At 47.5% G+C, this 15034-nt stretch overlaps 2 long non-coding RNA genes across 2 annotated transcripts; one reads left to right on the top strand and one right to left on the bottom strand.

The window, feature by feature from the left end:
* Positions 1 to 14: 14 nt before the first annotated feature.
* LOC111843486 (uncharacterized) lies at positions 15 to 3654 on the top strand. Its single transcript, XR_002838175.2, has 3 exons — positions 15 to 348; positions 3114 to 3196; positions 3407 to 3654. It is a non-coding gene; the product is annotated as an uncharacterized lncRNA (long non-coding RNA).
* A 2729-nt stretch (positions 3655 to 6383) lies between these two features.
* Positions 6384 to 13232, bottom strand: LOC111843440 (uncharacterized). The gene is made up of 3 exons (XR_002838162.1): positions 13148 to 13232; positions 12674 to 12833; positions 6384 to 6681 (listed from the first exon to the last, which is right to left on the bottom strand). It is a non-coding gene; the product is annotated as an uncharacterized lncRNA (long non-coding RNA).
* Between the last annotated feature and the right edge of the window lie 1802 nt (positions 13233 to 15034).

The following is a 15034-nucleotide window of genomic DNA, read 5'->3' as shown; positions in this document are numbered from 1 at the left end:
GACACGGAAACGTTTGCAACGATACTGTATGCCAAAAGAAAAAAATCAGAAGGCTACTGTTAATGCCGCATTAATTATTTTTCATATAGCCCCATAAAGAAATAACCGATCAGTCATAATAACCCCCCACCCCCGGCAGCTGTTTACGTTCATGTCTCACGGCAGCGGCGCCGCTTCTCCACGTGACGCCTCCTAACGTTTAGTAATTAACGACAGCTTAATTAAAACTAATGACTTGTGCCTCCGCCGTTCACGATTGCGCCGACGAACTACCGGATCGCCCGGGGGGGGGCTGTTTTAAAAATAATAATGAGATAAAACGTCAGGAAAAAGAGCGATGAAGCAGGAGTAAGTGGTAACCTCCGTATCAAACTGCATTTTTAATTAGCGACAGCCGATGGTTTTTATCACGGTTTATATTTCAATCACAAATCATGAATTCTTAATGGTTATAGCTCCCCCCGACCACACCAATATTTTTATTCCCTCGTTTTAAGGCAATCAGGCAAATCAGACGTGATTAATTATTCATTTGTGCCATTAGCGGGTTTAAGCCGCAGTTAAGGCTGGGAAACGTAGCGAAGCACGGATTTGATCTTTGGCATCACGGTCCGGGAAGCGGGGTCAGGGGCTGCTTTTCAAACGTACTGTGTCACCGAGCTTATGTTTCATTTGTCTGCAGGGGGAAACAGAGAGATCGTAGGTTACCGACAGTGCGGGATCATTTCAGTTTCTCGCTTTTTGAGCGGCATAGGATGTCTCACGGAGGACGGGAGATGGGCACTTTCCCGTTTCCGTGGCATGCGAGGAAAATGGCAGAAACGAAAAATTTCACATGGTCTAAAGATGCTCTGCACCTCCCCCCCCACTCACCCCGCCTCATTATGATGGGGACAGGAGGAGAGCAAATGACAATTATTTTGTCAAGCGGGGCAGCATAATTCTGAGATGGGTTACAGTCAGAGGGCTCTAATGGGCTTGGTGACAGTTGCTGATCCTGGCTGGGACCCACACGAGATGTTCATTGCCTGTGGCTTCGCCGTGGGCAGGTCTGCCGCTCACTCAGGTAGGCTGACGGGGCTGGGGGAGCGAGGGGAGGGAGGTGGTTTCAGCAGCTCTTGAAGGAGTTGCCATTCCATTTGCCCCCCTCATGCGTCATGCCGCATTCCTAGCAGCAGGGGGCGCTCTGCTTCAGAAAGCCGGGCAATGAAGCGAGGCTTTCGTAGCCCAGCAAGGCGGCCGACCTCCTGCCTGGTGACACTGACCTTTTGCAGGACGTGTCCGCCACCCCTTCGGCGTTATAACACTCAGCTGTACTCCATTTCACATTAGAAAATGTGTGTGGGCACGGGTCTGTTTCCAAGGCAACAGTGCTGGGCACCTTTCCGGGCATCCCTCCGAGTGAAAATAGGAATGCCTTTATCACTAAGAAAGCGAGCATGCTGCCAGTTACCCAGCCTGTTAGAGTGTTTCATTTGAGCCAGAAAGCAAAAAACACAACAGACAACAGGACAACAAGTACTATGACTCAGCACTTAAATCTCCAGTACAAAAGACGGCTGGACCAAACTGAACTGTGGTTCTCCTTGCGGGAGACTGAGGTCTCTGGGTCGTCGGGTGGAAGGGGGGGTGTGGCAGTGACTGAAGGAAGGTGGGGGTACCAGGCCAGCTTTAGGGGACAGGCAAGGTGAGGGCGCCGCATTTGGCAAATAGAGATTTGGCAGATAAAGATAACAACCCCCCCGCCCCCACATCTCACACACACACACAAAGACCTGTACTCATATCTTTGTGGGGACTCTCCATTCATTCCTATGTGCGTAACCCTAATCCCATCTATGACGTCCTTAACCCCTACCCAGCCCTAACCTTAACCATAAGTAACCAAACACAATACAAGAGTTTTGCCATTTTTAGTTTTTTGTTTGCAGTCACAGATTTTTATGAAAAAGTTATTTGGAAAAATGCTCCCCACAACGTCAAAATAACAGGTTTTTATCACATTATGGGGGGCATTTAGTCCCCCTAATGTAGTATATACATGCCACACACAAACATCCACCAGATAAAAAACGTGATGACCTTAATCTCTACTCAAGACTGAATATCACACCACTAATTTCGTATCTGAGATTACAGGCTCTATATCTAAAACTAAATGCTTGTTTCACAGTTATAAAAGATCCCATTTCCACATATAAATGTGGACAGATAAAAAAAACAGCAGCAGCACTTATAAAACACCTGAGAGGAGTTTGTACATTCAGGTGCATAATGTGTAAAATTGCTGTTTTAGAGAAAATGAACATTTTTTCCCCCTCTGAACTAAAACGAGATTAGAATGGAGACGATGAAATATTACTGGTAATGATGCTGACTCACAGAGAAAACTTTAAGTTTCACAGTGCTGATGCACAACCCGGCAGGAGAATTACACAATTCACATATCTGTGGGCGGGAAAAAACACTTGTACATTCTCATCTAATTAAGACAATCTGTATTTAAAGCGGGGTGAGGTGGGGGGGGGGGTGCAAGGAGATTGCTTCACTGAGCTGGAAGGGTGAGAAAAGTTTTAGGCGGGAATGCGGGGAGGGTTTTAAAGGCAAGGAGACCTTGGAAGTGTCTCCAAACTCTCGCTGTTAACTGTGCGGAGAGCGGTGGGGTGGGGTGGGGTGGGGTGGGAGGGGGGGCGGTTTCATTCATTAGTCGTGAACAAAAAAAGGAGCGCTCTCTAATATTCTCCTAAATCCCAGAGCCTGGCGTGCGGAGGAGCGGCGGAGCAAAGGCAGCCTGCGTCTCCCTCATGTGCTTGTTAGGGCCAAATTACGACTGCCATGAATAATCTGGGAAATATATAAATAAAAACAAACATTTATAGATCTAAGTATTGTCAGAGGGGTGGGGGGGTGGGCGTGTATGGGGGGGGGGGTGATGCCAAGCTACCGCTGCCTCTTTGAATCCCGCCTTTTGTTTTTTCTCCACTTTGATATCTAATGGTTAACGTACCCTGTGCTTTACCTGAAGCTCCACTCGCGCCCAGGCTCCCGATTTCTTGTTAAGCCTCTGCTTCTTTCCTCCGCCCACCCCCCCATTTTCTTTTTTTTTTTTGCAGCCCACAAAGCCGGGGGTGTTTGAGACTCCGTGCACGGGGCTGTCGCACCATCCGGAGCGTGTCACATGTGACGGAGCCTAGCGGTAATTAGCGGCGCACAAGTCATGGGTAGCGAGAAGTTTATTACCTGGACATGAGAGCACGGAGTCTCTTGGAGGGGGGGGGCCGGGGCTGGGGATCCCCGGGGACGTGGGTCTAGCTGTGAATGGGTGCCGACTGGGTCTCTGTATGGATGCAGTGCCAATGTTCCCTCGGCCCTTAGTGCATTCCTCTGATCTCACCCGCAAAAGCAGGTAGGAGACACCCACGTCCGTGGCGAGGATGGCCATATGACCGAAGGTTAACCAGCCTGCCAATTCTCGCACCACCACTCCCCAGCTTGACCGCGAGAAGCCGCATATGGTCATCAGCCGCCTGCCGTAGCCGGTGTGTACCCCAAAGCACCCCCCACTCCAACCCCCAGCGCCTCGCGGCCCCTCAGCCGCCCGTCCGGGAGATGGGTAAACGGGGCGACACACCTGAGCGAGGGGGTGTGACCCTACATGACAGCCAGGAGACGGGTGAAAAAGAGGGAATGGGGGAGGGAGAGAGAGGACGGGGGATGGCAGGTCCGCACACCTTTCCCTGCTTCTCCACGGGGACTTCCGCCCTCTGGTGTGGGGGTGTCCCGGCCCAGAGCCGAGTCCCGATTGAAATTCTAATGAGCGGGCTGTGGTCCTCGCCTCACCCCTCACACGCGCCGCATGCCCGGCCCTGTCCCCCGCCTCCCCCGTCCCCCCACAGTGGCGCGCTCCATTCCGTTTCATCACACATCAAACGAGCCAGAGGGGGGGCCCCTACGGAGTGCAACATCTGCACCAGGGGGGTGTCTTGCCCAGCTTTGGGGGCGGGGGTGTCCGAGGTCGCTATGAGGGCGGGGGGGGGGATTGTGAGCAGATGTCCCAGGGAGTGGAACAGCAGGCCAGGGAGCCGGCAGCAGAGGGCAGGCCTCGGCAAGGTGGAGGAGCCCCTGCCCCCACCTGCTCCACTCTACAATTAGATAATTAGTCACTGCAGTGCTAATCAGCTAATCATCGTCTGTGTGTTTTCTTTTCTATTAGGAAGGCACATTCCCTATGGGGGGGGGGGGGGGGTCCAGGAAGCGGCATCAACAGCCAGGTGGAACTACAGAGAGCTACACCATTTCTCCTCTAGGTATCTCCCAGGTCATCACTGGTCACTGAGAAAATGACTGACCTCCACTGATCCTCAGTCAGAGTGGCACCATAAAGTGATCCTGCATCCAAAAACTGTCACACTAGTTAAATTTATTTTAATTCGTTCTTAATTTGTATAAATCATGCTTCTGCAAGTACCAGATACCATCAGCATAACTGCATGAACATAAAAGCAGTGGGCAGATTTTATTAAAATGAATGAATGCATGATACATATTCATTTCTTAAAAATTGGATCCATAAAAGCTGCTACACTTATCCTAGAGTGTAACTGATTATTATACATAAAATTTATTAACAGGCTTTAATTTCATTAAAGATTTCTACACAGCAGGAAGATCATGCTAATTGTCAATAACCAGTTGCTCATCTGTAACTCCATCTGTAATGTGTGTGACTGCCCATTGTTATAAAACTGCTCCTGGCTTTTTTCATCACCGTAAGAAGCAGAGATATCCTGGTGTGTCTTAAGATGGCTCCACACCATCACTTTTCCAGTTTCCAGCATTTTTTTTTCTAATAACTGACAAGTCTGCTTGTAAAACTTCACAGATCAAAGCAGGTAATAGCAGTTTACTAAGGTTACTATTTGCAAGAACATCTGGTACATTTACAGCCATTGTGTCTTTTTTCCCTTGGTAAACAGGTAATTATGAAAGTAATAGGAACTGCACTGATTATTATTCTTGTCAAATATCATAAAAAACAAACATGCCAAAAAACAAAACACAACAGGGAAATGCTTCACCGAACAGAACAATAAAACACTTGAACAAAAACAGAAGGGACCAGGCCATCAGAAGCTTCCGGACTGGCTGATCATGTCACCAAGGCGACCCCCGGTCAGAATCCTCCACACGGTCTCTCCAGCCTGTGAGCCTCTCCCTTTGGTTATCACGCCCCACCCTCCTCATAAGGAACCCCCACTCCCCTTTTCATTCATTCTATTTGTTCTTCCCCCGTTTGGCTATCTGCTATCCGCTGGCACTGGGCTTCCAGCGTTAACGATTCATATTCCTCCTCTTTCAGGACTAAGCAGGGTCTCCAAACAGCCACATTTTTCCCCTCGTTTTTTTTCCGTGGCAGTATAAATAGTAAATAAACAAGCGGTGGCGTGATACGCGCCGAGCACACCGTGCTGAGGCCGGCAGGAGAGAGCACGATGGATCTGTGTATAGGCATTGTATATGTCTGCATGCAGAGTGAAGATCCTGAATACAGGCTTTATTTGCCATCTGCACAAGTACAGGTGTATTGGAATGCTTTCGTTTATCCCAGACACACCCACATACAGGTGAGAATGACGTATGGGGCCCAAGCCATTTATCTAGCATCGTTGGAACATTTTGTGAAAGATTAAGGGCCTTGTTCTAGGATCCAACAGAGATGCGACTATTCTGCTGAGGATGGGATTAGAACCAGCAGCCTTCTGATCAGAGGTCTAAACCACTGCCTCACACGTGGCTGGTTCCTACAATTCGAGTGCATATAATGTGTCATGTGAGGTGGTGGACAATAGAACTGGACCGGGAGGTTATGAGTGTAAGACCCAGGAAGGGTAATACTATTGGAAATCTGGAAATAAGCACTCAATCAACCATTATAATTTGCTTAAAATTTGTCTGCGAGCAAAGTGGGAGGACTGGAGCTTGTTAAGTTGCACATTACACAACAGCATCGGGATGCCATCCAGCTTGAGTTCCAGTAGTGACACAAACCACTCTAATTCAGATAATTTTAAGGACCCATAAAACCAGTTTCAATAAATAATTCTGCAAAGCAAATAAAGCAGGCTGTACGTATAATGTCTAAGCACAAGAAGTACTTTAAGCCAATTACAATGATTCTAAACATCCATCAGTCCACCCACTCATCCATCCAAACTGCTTACCCAGTACAGGATCACAGGGGGCCTGGAACCTATCCTAGGAAGTAGAGGACACCCCGGACAGCATGCCAGTCGCAGGGTGGCTATAGAGATGCCAGTCGGAAAATAAAACTGACCCCTCCAACCCTTCATTTCCTCCTCATGCGAATCATTTCTGAGACAAAATTGCTGTAGCCACTTTTATTTGTTCATAGAACAAAAAAAAGAAAATAAATAAATACGCACGGAGAGCCAGAGAACGCGACGTACCGGTGGCACCGTGCCGGACGACCCCCATGCATATTTCATCAGCCACGGTTCCAGAATCTCGCACGGGGGGCAGCTTGAGGGAGCTGGCGCGGCGTGCCGCCGATCGGGCCCCCCAGGTCCTGCTTCGCCCATCGCCGTCCCACGCCTTGATCGCCTGCCAGCTGCCAGATCACCACGGCCGCCATGTTCTGACTTTCACAGCCGCTTTTGGTACCTGAGAGGGGGACGTCCGAGTCAGAGCGAGTGCAACCAGCTTAGCATGTTCCACCGTAAAGGCAGCTATTATCATTTTATATTATCCATAACTGCTTATCCCAAAAAAACAGGCTACAAGATAGGGGCACCCTGGATGCGATTCATCATCATCATCGTTGATTATTTTACATCATTCAAGCTTGTCAGTTCAACAATTGGTAAGAAATGCCATCTAAACTGGTTGCTTATTGTCCCAATGGTCCCTAAACTTTTTTCATCGATATCATTAAATTGGTTTAATCTATTGCCTTGTTGTTTCTGGATTCTGTCGTTATGTTTCTTTATATTGTACAGACTTTCGTTTTTCACAAGTGAAACAGATCAACAGCCTGAAAACTGTGAAGCAATATTTTATTTATGTTCCACACAGAAATAGGTAGCGGCTGAAAACACGCTCGGTTAGAGGAAGGCAGCCTCCAGCCCAGACCCAACAGAACACTCTCTGTTACCTGTCGGCACATCCCCACACTGTGATCCAACACCCCCCAGCCAGCAGGGGGAGCAGCTCTTACTGTGAACAGCTATTACTATGAATTAGCCACCAATAAACATATAAAACAATTAAGGCCCTCAGGTAGCCTTTCGCTTTAAAAGATCTGCTTCCATTAGTTCTTCTTCCATTAATGCAGTACGGGGTGGAGGTGGGGATCATTTTGAGAGTTTCTGGAAGGTGTGTTTCTGGAACATTCTACTAGCAGCTCCCACTGTCGGGCAGCAATCCACCAGTAGGCATCAGGTGCAACAGGGATGAAACTGGACGTCACTTTCAATAGAGGCATCGGCCAGGACACCTAATCGTCACGACGACTGCAGCAGCCGGACACGTGTTCGCTTCCCGAATAAGGCGTCGCTGCGTTTATAAACAGAAAGAAGCTGCCGGGCCCTGGGTCAGCCCTGAGCGGACCGTGTGTTTCTGTTCTTAACGTTTCACTTGCGCTGACACATTCCTGCCAAAATACAGAAGTGAAATATGATGTTGATGCTGGGGAATGGAGAGCCCTGGAGGACAACTAGACAACAAGAGAAGGCTTTAGCCATGGAAACCACTACTTAAATGTGGTAAACACACTTACTCTCTATCCTGGGCTTATACCCTCAGAGTAACCCCCCCTGCCCCAAACACCCACCGCAGACACTTACCCTAGCGGAACTTAAACCCGCCATATTGATTTTTATAACTGTCTGTTTACTTCTCTGGGGCAGCTTCCTGACTGCTGGATAGCGCAGTTTGCCTGAGGCCAGGAGAGGCGCCCGGCTTGTTCCAGCCTTTGATCATCGTTCAGCCGGAGGATTAACATATGCAAGCGCACAGACCCCCCCCACCCCCCAAGAACCCCCCACCTGAAGTTCTATCCCGCTAGGAAACCCGCAGCTCCTCCCCCACCGGCGTGCAAGTTATTGATCGGCTCCAGAATCGTGTCGCGCTACGCCGCCAAGCGTCGCCGCGGTAACCTTAAAGGGCCGGCGGCGTGCGCACAGAACCGCGCCGGATCCGGCAATGGCTGGCACACGCAGCCTGCTCCCCTCCTCAGCACGCTCCATTCCAAGAAGCGTGATTTGCGGGGGCGGTTTCATTGCGGCGACTTGGGCCTGAAGACCCCCTTGGTTTACGCTTCATTTACCCGCCCATTCACTGGCGGCACAGAGCGGGCGTCGAAACAGACGGCACCCGCCGCATTCGTCGAAAGTTTAAAGCACCGAGGATCACGTGATACCCGATGGCGCAGTCCGATTGGCTGAGATCTGGGACGCTGCTGTTGGACTGTGACACCAGCCTGACTCCCTGCTGGCAGAGATTCCGACGTGGCCAGGAAAAGATTCCCTAAATGTGGCAGGCGCCCCGGGGTATGAGGAAGCTACCGTGGGCCTGAACGGCATAACTGAATGCAGCCAATTTAAATTCCAATCAACGGGCGGAGGGATACAAGCTGACCTTGAAGCTGAGTGGCGGGGGGTGGGGTTGCAGCAGCAGGATAGGAGAATCCCAGCATGCATCTGGATGCTCATCTTCCCAACGCAGCGACACAGACTTTGCTGCAGCTGCGAGGAAGCCGGTGGGGTGGCATGGAACGCGTGGGGGGCAACAGGGACCCCCACCCGGTACCTTGAGAAGATCAGACAGGTTCACCAAACCCCAAGGACCGCAGCCCAGCCTTTGTCCTTCTCCTTCAAGGCCAACATGAGCCACCGGGTGGACGAAGATCAAAGAGTCGATAAAAAATAAAAATGAACTCTCCGTGGATTAGATAGGTGTTTCTATCACGCCAGTCTGATGCCATAGTGAGACAGGCTGGTGTGTCTGTGTGTGGCGGGATAGATTCTAGAAGTTTCTACTCACCTGGGGTGGTGGGGTAGGAAGGGGGGGGGGGGGGTTGACGCAGCACAGAGGAGCCATTACACCCAGGAGTTCCATATTTGTCAGCGAGGGAATGGGCAAAAAAGAAGGACGACGTGAGTCGAAAGAGAAGATGGTGTGTGTGACGCTCGCTGCTCAGGTTCCTGTCCAAACAAGCCTCCTTTCATCTCCTCCACTGACCCACTGGTTGGGGTGAGGTGTAGCGAAAAGGCCGCTAAGCACGTTTTTTTCAGCCCGAATGACATTTCGTCAGCTGAGGTGAACTGAGTGTTTTGACGGGTGCAGCAATTCCCCCCTACCCTCATGTGAGACAGGACAGTGTATTTAGGCACTGACCCTAGTGTCACTCAGCCCAGCAGGAAGTTGAAGACTGGGGGTCGGGTTTGGACTGGGGGCGGCGGGGGGGCGGGGGGGGGGGGTGTTTCTGTGCTGGTTGGCCATGTATGCAGGTCTGCATTGAAATGTCACCTTGAGGAAAGACTGCCGGGGAAGACAGAAAGCACCAGCAGGGGGAGTGATAGATACACACTCACACAGGCCTGGGCAAACCCAAAGCACATGGATCCCTGGCAAATCCCACTCCAGTGACAGGACCATGTTCGGACAGCCTATTCGGGGCTCCGCACCAACCCAAAAACCCCATTAACGTAACATGCAGAGACTCAAACCCCAAACGTCAGGTCAGGTCACAGTGCTGGGAGCCATTCCCATCGTGGGGAGCAGCGGTTCAGCAGTTGCACGCCATTATGGAAATGCAGTATTCCAGAAAACGGGTAGCAAGCACCATTTCTGCCTTTCATGTATAGATTTGGGGGAACTGAACCTAGAGCATTTTACCAAACAGAAATGGGACCGTTTGTGCAACATTACTGAAGTGCTGCTCAGTATTTAAGACGACAAACAAATCAACTAATTCAAACAAACATTTTTAAGTGGCCCTTACCTCTTTGATTTAATTGTTGCCAAAAATAGGACGGGCCAGTCTTTGAAACAGAATAGTGACAAGGAGACTCGACGCGCCGGTTGCACCTTTAGCGGTTTCTAAACAATTTCATCATCTCCCATTAAGCAATTTTATCCTGCCATACCTCAGCACAAAAGCATAGTGTCTGTTAATATGCAGCCGGGGCAGAGAAGGAGGGGAGAAATTAGGGCAACGTCTGTTTGATGGCAATGAAGAATAATAAAAAAAGAGGAAGAGTGAGGTGTTTTGCATGGAGGCGCCCGGCGGCCTCACCCCGCCAACGGCCCAGTTCCCAAGCAGCCGCTGTAACTCCCCTGATTGGCTCTGACACCCGCACTCTTTTATCTCTCTCTCAGTCTCACTTTTTAATCAGATTAACCCAAATGGGCGTCCTGTAATAGCCCCCATTTTTTCCCCCGGATATCTAAAAAGAGGACGATAATTAAAATAATTAAACCACAGGGACTGGATTCCCAGGATTCCTTTCTTCTCCTTCTTTTTTTAAGTTTCCTTTTGCTTACATATTCAATTAGCACTGGCCTGAAACAACCCACATCCACTGTCATTTCCTAACAACCCTCTCAAAGGTCCAATGTTTTTTTCTTCCTTGCAGCAATTGATGTACAGCCTGATCTTGAACCATGTGTAAACCACAGATTTGCTATGGGGGGGGGGGGGGGGTGGAGCACAAGGATGCTTTAGGGGAGCATTTTTTTACATCTGACCAAAACACACGTAACACATAAAACCTAAAAAAATCATATTTAATTATTACTTATTCATGGACTTTTAAGCTTTTAATGAGGACAAATTAAATCATATTCCAGAGTGTCAGGATGAAGTGTGCCTACCAAATATTTCTTGTTTTGTGTTTTCTCTTGTGTATGTGTCCATGAGGACTAAATATAGATATTCAAATGCAACGAGAATGATACATGCGCAGAAATGCAAGACTGTATCGAAGGAACAGAATTCCAAATAGAGGCTAACATGAAGTAATAGTCAGGTTTACAAAACACAGCCAATAATATTAATTTTGTCACATTGTGCTTGGTTTTATTTCATATATTTTTATTTCAATCTAAAATACCATAGAAACACATTTCAAATGAAGCATTTTCCTTACACCTAACCACATCAAATCAAGTGCCCAAAATCCACTGATGTGTTGAATAATGGCAATAGTTGCCAATGCAAAAATCCTGAGGGATTTCGGAACAGCATGATAAAAGTAACTTTTGCTGACTTCAAATACACTATTTAAAGAGTAAAAAGAGGTATTTCTGTTAATCCCCACAAAGAATGGATGGATGAATGGATGGATGGACAGACGGACGGATGGACCTCTGTTAATGAGTGGTGTTGATCCATCATGGTTGATGCACAATTCTCCAGCTCTTGGCACAGGCGTGGTCCCCTCCACAGATCAATGTCCGCGTTCACCGTAGCACTCCCAGTTAATGTAAACGGAGTGCAGGACATGCGTCACTTAACGCCTGGGTTATGTTTTGTCCGATTGGACGTTAGGTGACTTGGACGAATATCATACACACAACATAAAACCTATAGGCTGCACTGCAACTATACTGTACCCGGGCTGCCGAAATGGCAGAGATAATTCTTATAATAAAAATAATGAAGAAAATTATGTTAAGCACATGAATGCATAGTATACATGTTTATTAACGCCATTAAGTTTTATGGGTATTATAAGTTAGATAGGTACGATACCATTGATCATACGGCTCCGATTACACCAGCTTCCCATGGTGCATGATCACCACTTATGTCTGTTGCATCCCGTTAGTCGATCAGGATATTTGAGCTCTATTTTAGCCTTATGGGACTTTGGGTGTATATGCGATCAGGCTCTGTGCGGAAGGACGTTAAACAACACATGTATACTGTATATTCATGTATACTGACTGTTCTCAAGATACCATTCACAAGCAGGGGTGAGTTAGTTGTTACTAAGGCCTCAATCAAAAACTCAATGGGCCTCACAATGGGATTCCCCACAAGCTCTAGTGTAGTGACTGTTTGTGGCCGACAGGGGGCCCCTAATTCTTGGGGTCCCGTGCATGGTTTGAGTGGTGGTAAACACAAGTACTGCTGGTGAACTTTTACTATTTATTTTGCTCACGTCACTTGGCTACGATAATTTTTTTAATGCTTGGGGTTAGATACAGATTTATAATCCTGCTCCGTTTATTTATGCTGACATTTAAGACTGCATTGCAGGCAATATGCATGCAATATCTGCCAGAAGCAGCAGACGAGGCACGTGGCCAGGGCGGGAGGCAGCTTTCATGCGTTGCGCGAGCATTCTCAGTCAAACAGAAACTGACACAGTGAAAGAGCACCTCTAAATCGGCTGCAAATTTGTGTCATGCTCAAGAGTGTGGAACTACTTCAAAACGGTGTGTGAAGGGGCTGCGGTTAGTATAGGAATTAGTGCTGTTGAATTTAAACCAGCTATTTTTCCCTTAAGGAAAGGAGACACCAGCTTATTCCAGGACACTAAACCTACGACTGTGGTCGCAGGTAACCGGAGTCGTGCTGCTCACCTGTTGCAGGGGATTTTAGCATCATCTCCTGCCCTTTCACACCCGAGACGCAGGTTTAACGTACCAACACAGGATTGCTCCAAAGACAGCTGTCAGACGCAGCAGCACACACGACCTTGTCACCGACGCGACCTTGATCCCCGATCAAACCTCTTCGCCACAGGTTTCCAAGGTTAAATAACCGCAGCGCTGGTTCTTCTACAAATCCGACTCGCCTCCGTAATCTGGTTTAAAAAAAGAACCCAAACCTTGGTTTCATGTAATAAAAACAACATACCTCCGATCGTGGAAATATTATGCTTAATATTCACAAATTCATTATATCTTTCGGAAAATCGAAGAGGACTCTCACATTTGCACTGACATCTAATTTTTCCAGAATACTCTAAAAATCACAAACTGCTGTGGACTCCCTCCGTGGCCAATTACACCAAATCAATTCTCTGACCGCTCGCAACGCTTGTAAATTAATAATAGACTTTTCAAAAACATATGCACCCGTTTGATAAACTAATCATATTTGCGAAATTACACTCACAATGAATCTTTTCCCTGTATTTTGGTGGACACGGCAGCATACGCATGGGAAAGAAAAGCTGACAAACGTGAACCACACGGACAACCTGATGGATGCAATTCGCATGGGGGATTTCCTCAATATATGCCTTTTTTATTGAAAATCTGCCGGTAACTAACTCTCACGGGACGTCTTCTTCATGGGTGAAGAGCGGCATTGAAGGTCAGATTTAAGATCTGATGTGACACAGAAACGTCCGCGCGATTTTTTTTTTGGGACTGTGCACTGCGTGATTTTGAGATTATCATTACATGTTTAATCTAGGTGTCCTTCATTAAAATCTCACAATGGCGGACCTAGGCACTATAGTATATGGTGGTATAATGGAAAATGATTAAACAAAACGACACTATGCGGAATTTCAGTAAGTACTTTTTTTCTGCAATCGGATTTCCAACTAGATTTTTTTTTAAACGAATATTTCTGATTAAGTGTGGGACAGACGACGCATTTCTACACGAAGTAAATTGCTTTCATATATAATATTATACGCTTGATTTCAGTTTATTCGTTGAGCCACAACGCAGCATAGTGGAGGAAACGCTGAACAACCTGGTGAGAATCGCCCAAACCCATGTTAGAGGCAAACAGTGCCCTCTAGTGGCGAGAACTGCTCAGAGTCGTGTTGTTGGCGTTTATTTTACTTATGGTTTGACACCGAAAAACATATATGATTTTTGTTTTTTTCTGCTCGTAGCCACAATGATAAATGTTAATGAGTGTGATGTTTACTGTTCCAGGGTACAGTAGACTTGTTTCTTTAATAAAACTAAGACTTGCTGTTAAGGTCTTACAAGCTATGACTGACAAACTGATCATTTTTCTTGGCTCTAACGGAGTTCTAAATCTCATTACATGTTATTTTCCCATTTAATCTCGACAAATTAAAAACATAGTATCGGCCTTTGTGTTCATCTCAATATTTCGATAGTCTATATTGAAAGGCGTGGGGAGTTTAGGTGACTCACCCTCCCCCCCTTCCCCTAACGCCAGAGACAGTGCCAAAATACAATCCACAGCACGCGCAATGCACCTGCTTCGAATACGGGCTACCGTCGTCAGAAATATAGCCTGTTGGTTTTATGGAAAACCCAAATGTCACCACAGGAATAAATACAGTACACCCGACACAACACCCACTCTCGGGGGGGGGGCCTGCTTCCCTCACGGGGGCTCCAGATCACCATGCCTACAATCGTTTTTCAAATGCAAAATGCATGGAGGTCCACTGTCCCAGAGAACCACAACACAAAGCTGTTCAAAGCAAAATACAAACACAAACAGTCCCCTGTCCACATTTACATATTTCCCCGTTCAGTCTCTCAGTCTCTATATGAACTATCTACAGCAATCCATATAGCGCAGGTATCATTCCGTTTTTATAGGCCTATTATTATTTCATTGGGTGCCGTCAAGTTAATGCCGACCCCTAGCCGGCATATAGACGGCATAATGTAACGACGTCCTGGATCCTCAGACTTCCCAATGCATGTTTACTTTGTGTGTGTGTGTGCATATCGAAGCAGTATCAACAGGAAAAATGAAATATGCATCCACGAGAAACACAAATTTGTAGCACGCAGACAAGTGAGGTCTTTCATATGCGTAAGCTGCAGTGTACTATGGAGTGAATATAATAATACCAACAACTGATGTGAATAACTCTTTTTGGAAGAGCTCCTTCCAGTTCCAAGGGGCAAATGCACTTCAGGACCAAGTTAGGCCAGAAGGTGACAGCTCTTTCTTGTGTGTCTCCTCTGGTCCTCCAGGGGGAGCCAGAGTTACACGGAATGGGCTGTCAAGGACACATACACAACCTGTGATAAGTTCTGCTGGCGGTACAAGCTT

Source organism: Paramormyrops kingsleyae, chromosome 7 (assembly GCF_048594095.1).
Source record: "Paramormyrops kingsleyae isolate MSU_618 chromosome 7, PKINGS_0.4, whole genome shotgun sequence".
NCBI classification, from domain to species: Eukaryota; Metazoa; Chordata; class Actinopteri; order Osteoglossiformes; family Mormyridae; genus Paramormyrops; species Paramormyrops kingsleyae.
Note: the sequence above shows the minus strand (reverse complement) of the source record. Positions and strands in the feature narration are given on the sequence as shown.